Raw genomic sequence first — 10,786 nt, 5'->3', positions numbered from 1 at the left:
GATGGAACTTATATCATCAGTATTTTAATTTTGTCCATTTTGAACATCATCCAAAAAATATTAATCCTCTGTTGAAATTCTGTGAAAGGGTGAGAGGAAAGACATATTCAACCCATTACAATCTTCCAACCAAAAGCGTTCACGCCTGCTGTCAATGGGTCAGTTTTGCTCACGGTCCTTGCCCCCTCTTTCATTGTGGTTTTGCTTTGAATCCTTTTGCAGAAAGGCAAGGCTGTGTTTCTAACTGTGCTTTTCCATTTTACTCTCTGACTTTACAAAAACAATTTCAAAAATGAAGATGAAAATGGAAAAAAAATCAAACAAATTCAATTTGGAATTGTAAGATTTGTTTTTTTTTAACATGTTCTTTTATGTGTTTGCTCTTATGTTGATAAAGTCAAAATAAAAAAATTTTGCCTGTTGAGAACAAGCAGAGAAAAGGGGTTAAAATTAATTATTTATGCATTCATATTTATTATATACTCTGTGTAGACTTTTAGAAAACTTGGAGAAAAATGGAACCACAGTATTCTAAGGAAGTGTGCCTACGTTTTCGAGTTCTTTTATTTTTAATTTTATATCACCATCAGCCAGTGATTATTCTATTTGTGGCAGATATTCTTTCTAAATCATGTTCTTAAAGTGCTGAGGATTCTGTTTTAAAAGGTGAACAAAGTAAACTTCCACATTCTTCTATACAGCAGTAAGAAGTAGGAGTTATCAGTTCTCCCGCAGGACAAAATGACTCAGCATTTCTCCAAGGATGGCCAGCCCTTGTCCTCCTCCAAGGCAAGGGGGCTTTCTGTCTCTTATCTGTTGGGTGAGAAAATTAGTACCTGTTGTGTTCAAAATTTCTCCAAGCTACAACTACTATTCCCATCCACACATAATTGTTGTTTGTACATGCAGAGGAGTCAATTTTGACTCATAGCGATCCCATGTGACAGAGGAGAGCTGCCCCATAGGGTTTACTAGGCTGTAATCGCTATGGGAGAAGATCACCAGGTCTTTGCCCCATGGAGCTGCTGGGTGTATTTGAACCACCAACTTTTCAGTTAGCTGCCAATAATGCTTAACCATTGCACATTATCCATCCATGCTTATTTTGAGGAAGTATGATAGTATTCAGCATTGCATTTTTACTCTACAAATTTCTTTGACTGTACTCTTTGAAGCTCTACACATAATTTTCAATAGCTAGGCCTTTAATTTTTTAGAAGTTGTGTTTGTTAAAATGTCTAAATTTTCTCTTTTTGTTGAAGTTGATTTCTCAGGTACAACACAATAATGCCAATACTGCCTTATGCATGCAAGGCTTTCATTCATTAAATAGGTCTGAAAAAAAATTAGTTATGTCTTTTTCTGTTCAAATAATTAGATGATTATTTATGTTACTATAAGAAGGTTTCCCCTAAAGAAAACCAAAAAACCCCATTGCCGTCAATTCTGACTCATAGTGACACTATAGAACAACATCTTAAAAAAGAAGCATATTGGCTGTGGCAGTAATTGAAAAATTTTAATAGGTAAGCTGTAATTACATAGGAAATTACATAAGAAAATTAAGGAGGGGTGGAGGCGTGGAGGGGGCTATTGTATAAGCAAATAAGAAGTCTTCTCACAATGTGCGAGAACACAAACAGAATGTATAAATTGCAAAGCAATGTCAAAGTCTCCTGTTAGCCAAGATGCATAGAATTAGAACGATCGTTTCACCTGGTAAGGTTCCAAAAGGAAATAAAAAATGGTATTCTGAATTTTTTCTTTAATGAAAGGGGTAACTGAAGTTAAAAGGTTACACCACTCTGCTAAACATAAACAACTGCCTTATGATGGCTTGCACAAATACAGATTAATTTTATATATTTTTTTAGTTGTGTTTAAGTGAAAGTTTACAGTTCAAGTCAGTTTCTCATACAAAAACTTACACACACGTTGTTTTGTGACCCTAGTTGCTCTCCTTACAATGTGACAGCACACTCCTGCTCTCTATCCTGTATTTCCCATATCCATTCGCCCAGCTCCTGTCCCCCTCTGCCTTCTCATCTCACCACCAGACAGGAGCTGCCCACATAGTCTCATGAGCCTACTTGAGCTAAGAAGCACACTCCTCACCAGTATCATTTTATGTCTTATAGTCCTGTCTAATCCTTGTCTGAAGAGTTGGCTTCAGGAATGGTTTTAGTTTTGGGCTAACAGAGAGTCTGGGGGCCATGACCTCTGGGGCCCTTCCAGTCTCAGTCAGACCAGTAAGTCTGGTCTTTTACTAGAATTTGAGGTCTGCACCCCACTTTTCTCCTGCTCCATCGGGAATTCTCTGTTGTGTTACTTGTCAGGGCAGTCACTGGTAGTAGCCAGACACCAACTAGCTCTTCCAGTCTCAGGCCGATGGAGTCTCTGGTTTATGTGGCCCTTTCTTTCCCACGGGCTCATATTTTCCTTGTGTCTTTGGTGTTCCTTATTCTCCTTTGCTCCAGACGGGTTGAGACCAATTGATATATCTTAGATGGCCGCTTGGTAGCTTTTAAGCCCCCAGACGCCAGTCACCAAAGTGGGATGCAGAACGTTTTCTTAAAACACTTTGGTATACCAATCGACCTAGATGTCCCCTGAAACCATGGTCCCCAGACCCCCCTCCCCCCCGCTACTCAGTCCCTCGAAGTGTTTGTTGTATTCAGGAGACTTCTTAACTTTTGGATTAGTCCAGTTGTGCTGACTTGCCCTGTATTGTGTGTTGTCCTTCCCTTCACCTCAAATAATTTTTGTCTACTATTTTTTTTTTATCTAAATAGTGAATACCCCTCACCATCCCTTCCTACCCTCATAGCTATCAAAGAGTCTTTTCTTCTGTATTTAAACCTTTTCTTGAACTCTTATAATAGTGGTCTCATACAATATTTGTCCTTTTGCGACTAATTTCACTCAGGGTAATGCCTTCCAGATTCCTTCACGTTATGTTTCACAGGTTCATTGTTGTTCTTTATTGTTGCTTAGTATTCCATTGTGTGAATATACCATAATTTGTTTATCCATTCATCTGTTGTTGGGCACCTTGTTGTTTCCATTTTTTTGCTATTGTAAACAGAGTTGCAATTAACATGGTTGTACATGTATCTATTCATGTGAAGGCTCTTATTTCTCTAGGATATATTCCAAGCAGTGGGATTGCTGGATAGTACGGTACCTCTATTTCTAGCTTTTTAAGGAAGTGTCAAATCAATTTCCAAAGTAGTTGTACCATTTTACATTCCCACCAGCAGTGTATAAGTGTTCCAGTCACTCCACAACCTCTCCAACATTTATTCTGTGTTTTTTGGATTAATGCCAGCCTTGTTGGGATGAGATGGTATCTCAGTGTAGTTTCGATTTGCATATCTCTAATGGCTAATGATCATGAGCATTTCCTCACATATCTGTTAGCTGCCTGAATGTCTTCTTTGGTGAAGTGTGTGTTCATATCCTTTGTACATTTTTGAGTTATTTGTCTTTTTGTTGTTGAGGTTTTGCAGTGTATTGTAGATTTTAGAGATTAGACACTGATCAGATTTGTCATAGCCTAATTTTTTTTCCCAGTCTGTAGGTTGTCTTTTTACTCTTGGTCAAGTCTTTGGATGAACACAAGTGTTTGATTTTTAGGCGCTTCCAGTTATCTAGATTCTCTTCTGGTGTTTGTGCATTCTTAATAATGTTTTGTATACTGTTTATGCCATGTATAAGGGCAACTAGTGCTGTCCCTATTTTTTCTTCCATGATCTTTATCATTTTAGAGTTTATATTTAGGTCTTTGATCCATTTTGAGTTCGTTTTTGTACGTGGTGTGACGTATGGGTCTTGTTTCATTTTTTTTTGCAGATGGATATCCAGTTATACCAGCACCATTTGTTAAACTGTCTTTTCCCTATTTAACATACTTTGGGCCTTTGTCAAAGGTCAGTTTCTCATAGGTGGATGGATTTATGTCTGGATTCTCAATTCTGTTCCATTGGTCTATGTATCTGTTGTTGTACCAGTACTAGGCTGTTTTGAGTACTGTGGTGGAATAATATGTTCTAAAATCAGATAGTGTGAGGCCTCCCACTTTGTTCTTCTTTTTCAGTAATGCTTTACTTATCCAGGGCCTCTTCCCTTTCCACATGAAGTTGGTGATTTCTTGCTCCATCTCATTAAAAAATGCCATTGGAATCTGAATAGGGGTTGAATTGTATCTGTAGATCCCTTTGGGTAGAATTGATATTTTCACAATGTTGAGTCTTCCTATCCATGAGAAAGGTATTTTTTCCACTTATGTAATTCTCTTTTGGTTTCTTGCAGTAGTGTCTTATAGTTTTCTTTGTATAGGTCTTTTAATTTTATTTAAGTTTTGAGATTGTGAGCTGAAATTCCCTTGAACAGTTCCTTAAGGATGTTCCACCATTTCCAAATAACTTGTAATGAGGTAGGTGTACATTGTAAAGCAAGATGAAAAGAATACCGTAAGTAAAAATAACATGCTATAGATATTTTAACATCATGTATTTTATTATCCTTTTAGTTTCTACATATTCTTTGGTTTATTATCAACTTCCTGGCTCTCTTCAATGTCGGAATTATAAATCATCACTTTAAGAAGATTTCAATTTGTTTAATTTCATACATGTCAGGAAGTAGAAATATTGTGCAATAGATAAAATATAATTGGAAGTATTTTTAGATGAAATATCTGTTTGAGTGCCCTGGGTCTCTGTTTCCTCAATCTGTAAAAGTGTGGGTGGAATGGATAGAATCTAAGATTCTTTTCAGGTGAAAAAAATCTACAATGCATGCGTTTGTACTATATTTGGTCTTAGAGAAACCATGGGGGCACTTACAAATAGCTACATTAAGAAAAGACTTTAAAATTGAACCTCAATTTTAGGAATATACACAGTGACCAAAATTTTATATCCTCTGCCAAAGCCTGGAGACTAGGTCAGAACCTAATGGAAACAATAAGTTCACTTCACCAAGGAATAATAATGGCAATGCAAGTGAGCGTGGAGTTGGTATTTACTAACTGCTTACTGGAAACCCCTGTGGGTAGTGGCTAAGAGTTTGGCTGCTACCCAAAAGGTCAGCAGTTTGAATCTACCAAGTGCTCCTTGAAACCCTATGGGGCAGTTCTACTCTGTCTTACAGGGCTGATGTGAGTCGGAATAGACTCCACGGCGATGGGTTTGGTTTGGTAACTACTTACTGTGTGCAGACGCTGTGTTCCACTCTGTGTATACAAAGACAACAACATAGTCAGTAGCTCACCACCCAGTGAAGAAGACAGAGAAGTAACAAAAAGTCTCAATGCAGTTATGACAAAATATGATAAATGCTATGATAGAGATAAGTACACAATGCAATGGAATTCCATGGGAAGGAAACTGCCACAGGCTGGGAAGGAGCCACAGAACAGAAGACATAATCAACAGAATCTTAAAGTAGGAATCACCAGACAGGGAACAATTTATATGAAATCTCTGAAACTATTGGTGAAAATTTCTCCTTCTCCATCTTCTTCAAAAAGAGCCCTTTTAGTACAGTTATTAAGAACTCAGCTGCTAACTGATAGCTCAGCAGTTTGAACCCACCAGCCACTCCTCAGGAGAAAGATGTGGCAGTCTGCTCCCATAAAAGTTACAGCCTTGGAAACCCTATGGGGTAGTTCTACTCTGTCCTATGGGTCTCTATGAGTCAGAATCGATTTGATGGCAATAGGTTCAATATTTTATTGCAACATAAACATACTTAAATATATACAGAGGTACACAGTTTTTAAGTGAATAATAGTAAAGCAAAGAACCATGTAAATACAACCAAGGTTAAAAAATAGGGCAATGACAGTATTTTAACGCCTGACCTACCTTCTATCTTGATGAATATACCTATTCTAGATACTTCATTTGAGTGGAATAATACATTTGTCATTTTGTTTCTGGCTTATTTCACTTAGCAAAATGGTTACTGAGGACTTTGTCTTCTTTTTTGAAGCCCAGCATGCATTAAAATTATTTTTAAATTATATTTTATCCAGCATTTCCATGTGTTGGTAGTGAGAGAGACTCTTATTAGGTTAGTTTTGCATCATGCGAAATTCACAAGTGAACCAAGATTTTATAGGAAAGATAGGTACATTTGGGGAATTTGACATACTTGTCTGTGACCAGAATATAAAGTTCATGATGGAGGAAGAGTGGTGGAAAATGACTAGTTGGATGAGAATTCAACCCTGTAGGCCCTTAAATACTGTGCTCAGGATTAAGCCTGTTCTTGTAAAAGCTGTGCAATATAAACAGAGTTTAATCAGGAGAATGGCATGACCAGACTTGTATCTTAGATATATTAAATTGACAGCTGTAGGGGATCAAAGTCAATTGTCATTGATTTTTGCATGAAGCCACAGCCCCTGCCTCTTCTTTTTAAGTAATTTGTAAGGGGAATTTCCAAAGATCTTTACTTTCTCCTCAAATTTTCTCTATTGATTGACTTAATTACAATGAGCATGTGTCACTTATATAATCAAAAGAAAAATAAAACTATTTTCAATTCGGAATGAAAAGAAATCCTAGACCTCTGGCTCCTACCCAAAGATATATTTTTGTATTCTGTTGGAAACACCAAAAACAAAAAACAAACAAAAAAAAAAAAAAACTAGGAACCAAGCATGAACTATATAACTCCTAGCTCATTGCCACGGAGTTGATTCTGACTCATGGCAACTCCATGTGTTACAGAGTAGAACTGCTCCATGTGGTTTTCTGGGCTATAATATTTACAGAAGCAGATCACCAGACCTTATATAACTATAGCAGATGAACACTGAGTAGACAAAGGAATTCTTTTTCAGGGGTAAGGTTCACAGAAACAAGGTAATCTTTCATCCTTTGCTGCCCTTTGCCAAGGGAGCGCAAAGGCCACTAATGGCACTCACATCAGCTTTTCCCTACACGTGTGCCTCCTTTATTTTGCAAGGAACTGCTTCCTGGCACCATGCGTTTCAGTTTGATACAAAGCACCTGCTAACAATGGGCTATGAGAGCAGACGGGGGCAGGGGGGGCTGATTCCATCATGCCTACTCAGAGTTACAGATTATAATCCAATGTTAAACCTTCTAGATGAAGCCTTCCCTTTTGACTCCCACCCCACACTAGTTTTCTCTTTTTCTGAGCTCATATTGTACCATGATCCTTGGCATTTGTTTTCTAATTATTGAAAAAAATAATATTACTAATGGGTATAGCTTAATTGTGCTTATGCAGAACCTGTACTTACACAAAGAAGCAGTCGTTCGAACAGAATAAGGGGATACTGAGTGGCTTAAAACCAGAAAATGTGTGTGTCAGGATTGTATCCTCTCACCACACTTATTCAATCTGTATACTGAACAAATTATCTGAGAAGCCAGGCTATATGAAGACGAACATGGCATGAGGATTGGAGGAAGACTCATTAACAACCTGTGTTATGCAGATGACACAACCTTGCTTGCTGAAAGTGAAGAGGACTTGAAGAACTTACTGATGAAGATCAAAGACCACAGCCTTCAGTATGAATTACAGTTCAACATAAAGAAAACAAAAATCCTCCCAACCGGACCAATAAACAACATCATGTAAACAGAGACAATACTCAAATTGTCAAGGATGTCATTTTACTTGGATATCCACAATCAACAGCCAAGGAAACAGCAGCCAAGAAATCAAAGGATGCATTGCATTGGGCAAATCTGCTGCAAAAGACCTCTTTAATTTGTTAAACAGCAAAGATGTCACTTTGTGGACTAAGGTGCACCTGACCAAAGCTATGGTATTTTCAGTCGCCTCATGTGCATGTGAAAGCTGGACTATGAATAAGGAAGACTGAAGAAAAATTGGTGAAAAATATTGAATGTATCTTGAACTGCCAGAAGAACAAACAAATCTGTCTTGGGAGAAGTACAGCCAGAATGCTCCTTAGAAGTGAGGTTGGTGAGACTTCATATTTCATATTTTGGACATGTCAGGAGGGACCATCCACTGGAGAAGGACATCATGCTTGGTAAAGTGGAGGGTTATCGAAAAACAGGAAGATCCTCAATGCAATGGAATTGACTCAGTGGTTGCAACAATGGGCTCAAACATAGCAGTGATTGTGAGGATGGCGCAGGATGGGGCAATTGTTTTGTTCTGTTGTACATAGGGTTGCAATGAGTTGGAATAGACTCAATGGCACCTAAGAATAACAACAATGGGCACAATGTATTAGATTTTTACTGTATTCATTGGGATACCTTATGTCCCATGTACATAAGCACATCATATACGTGGTTTCATTTATTTCTGACACCAACTCTATGGCGTTAAGTATTACTTTTTCCCATCTTACAGATGAAGCAACAGAAGCTTCCCCAAGGTCAGCCAGTTAATGTATTTGTTCAGCAAATGCATTCTGTGCTGTACATCTCAGTACTTGGCATACACATTTTATGTGATCCTCAGTACATCTCTGAAAATGGGTATTAGGGTTCCTACTTTACAAATGAGGAATCTGAGGATCAGAGATATTTAAGTAACTTGCCTAAGGTCACACATCTGGTAACCATGGGTTTATAACCCACATCCAACTGCCTCCAAAGTTCCTGATTTAAATCACTCCTTCTCATTTGACTTGTCATCTATTATTTCTAAGTTATTTAAGATCTGGACCTATGCTTTACATTGCAGGTCCCACACTGCTCAACACATAGTGAGTATTAAGAGGAAACCTGTTGATACCAGAGGAATGCCAAAAATATCTTTATCAATAAATGCCAAAGAAATCCAACGAGAGACAATGATGTCTCATTTTCTATCACCATATAAGCGTTCTATGAGTGAATTTTTCCATGTACCTCAAAAGTATTTATACGTTAACTATTTCTAATGAGAATCCTTCTGGCAAGCACTATGTATGTCCTCTGACTCCTTACACAGGGTGATCAATACAATTGAATCTACTCTTGCAGTCAGGATCACCACTGAAAAATTATTCTCAAAATTACTATTATATAGTCATGCTCATAAAGTGTTTCCAATAGCTTTTCTTCAGACTAAAGTTTGGCTCCTCTTTAAATCTCTGTTGAGAGCCTTAACTTATCTATTCTGACCACACATGTGCCTCCAGAGGTCTTCATATGAAAATGTGCTGCTTCTAATACTTTGGATTGTAAAAAACAGATTCAAGCATCTGAGAATTGAAGGTAAAATACAGGTAAATAAGGGCCGAGTAAAAGTCTAAAAATACCTACTAGGTCTAGGGGAAAAATTTAATTAGCGGTGGTTACAGTGATGGACGGCTAACCAAAAGTCAGCAGCTCAAAACCACCAGTGGTCCTGCGGGAGAAAGATGTGGCAGTCTGCTTCCGTAGAGATTGACAACCTTGGAAACCCTATGGAGTAGCTCTGAGTCCAAATCAACTTGATGACAGTGGGTTTTAATTTACTTTCAATTTTTGAATGTTTCTTTTGGCGGGTGTGGGGAAAGGGAATTAGGTTGAAATTGTCAGAAATCGGATTCTTAGCAGTAAGTGGGGCATTTATTTACCTGGTTTATATTCATCAGCCTGGTTTTAAGGATGATACTAGTAATGTTTCCTACTAGACATTATTCTCCTTCTTTTATGTCTTTTTTAATTTGTTAAACTTCAACCACTAATGGAACAGAAAAGGGGATTGTGAAGGACATGGGACAAAATGGAGTTGGTGCTACAAAAAGTTAGATGTCAAAGCTAAATATCATTTGGTTGTCATTTAGATATCATTTCATGTTTCAGCTGAGAAAAATTGAAATTCTGAGGTTAAGAGACATTATTACGTTATATGGCTAGTTAGAGGCAGGACCCAGAACTAAGTTAAGTCTCTAGAAATTCAGACCTATGTTCCTTCAATTTCACTTATTTGCATAATGAGTTTATAGCAGATTTCATTTCTTTTTGGAATGACAGTGTAATAATGGCCTATTATTTATCCCCATTACTTTACATCATTAAGTCACATTAACAGTCTAACTTTTAGGTGTCAAAAGAAAAAGGATACGATCTTGAGTATTTATTGTAGAGAATAGAAAACAAGTATAGTTCATAAAGCCAGTCAGTTATAAAATATTTTCTGCTCACCTCTTTTAATGAGCATTTAAATCTCAAAGGATATTTGATCAAGTGATTGTGAAAAAAGAAAGAAAGGCACTTTCTTACTGTATTAGGAACACAGAAGGTCTATGAACTATGAATTATGGGATTAAATTCAGTATTGGTCTCTCTAATAAATCCCTGCTTCATTCAAGACATATTTATTGAGCAGTACTGTGCTTCCCCTGGTGGCATAATGGTTAAGAGCTTGGCTACTAACCAAAAGGTTGTCAGTTTGAATCCACCAGGCGCTCCTTGGAAACTGTATGGGGAAGTTCTACTCTGTTCTATAGGGTCACTATGAGTCAGGATCAACTCGATGGCAATGGGTTTTTAACAGGTGCTTCCAGGCACTGTTTTGGGGACTTGTGATACATCAATAAAGGATGCAAAAATTTTATCCTAGTTGAGTTTTTAATTCTCACAGGGGAAAAGCAGTAATGAACAATAAATGTAATAGATGAGTAACTTTTTAGTACATTAGACATGTTACGGAGAAAAAAAACGTAGAGCAAAGAAAGGTGAAGGAGAGTTCAGTGGGGGGCAGACAAGGTAGGGGGAGGCCCTGCGTAATTTGTCGTACCCATAGATAGTTCTTCCCATCTCAATATTGAATTGTCTCTAATTTTTTCATG

The sequence above is a fragment of the Elephas maximus genome, chromosome 9 (assembly GCF_024166365.1).
Source record: "Elephas maximus indicus isolate mEleMax1 chromosome 9, mEleMax1 primary haplotype, whole genome shotgun sequence".
NCBI lineage: Eukaryota > Metazoa > Chordata > Mammalia > Proboscidea > Elephantidae > Elephas > Elephas maximus.
This window is presented reverse-complemented; position numbering follows the sequence as displayed.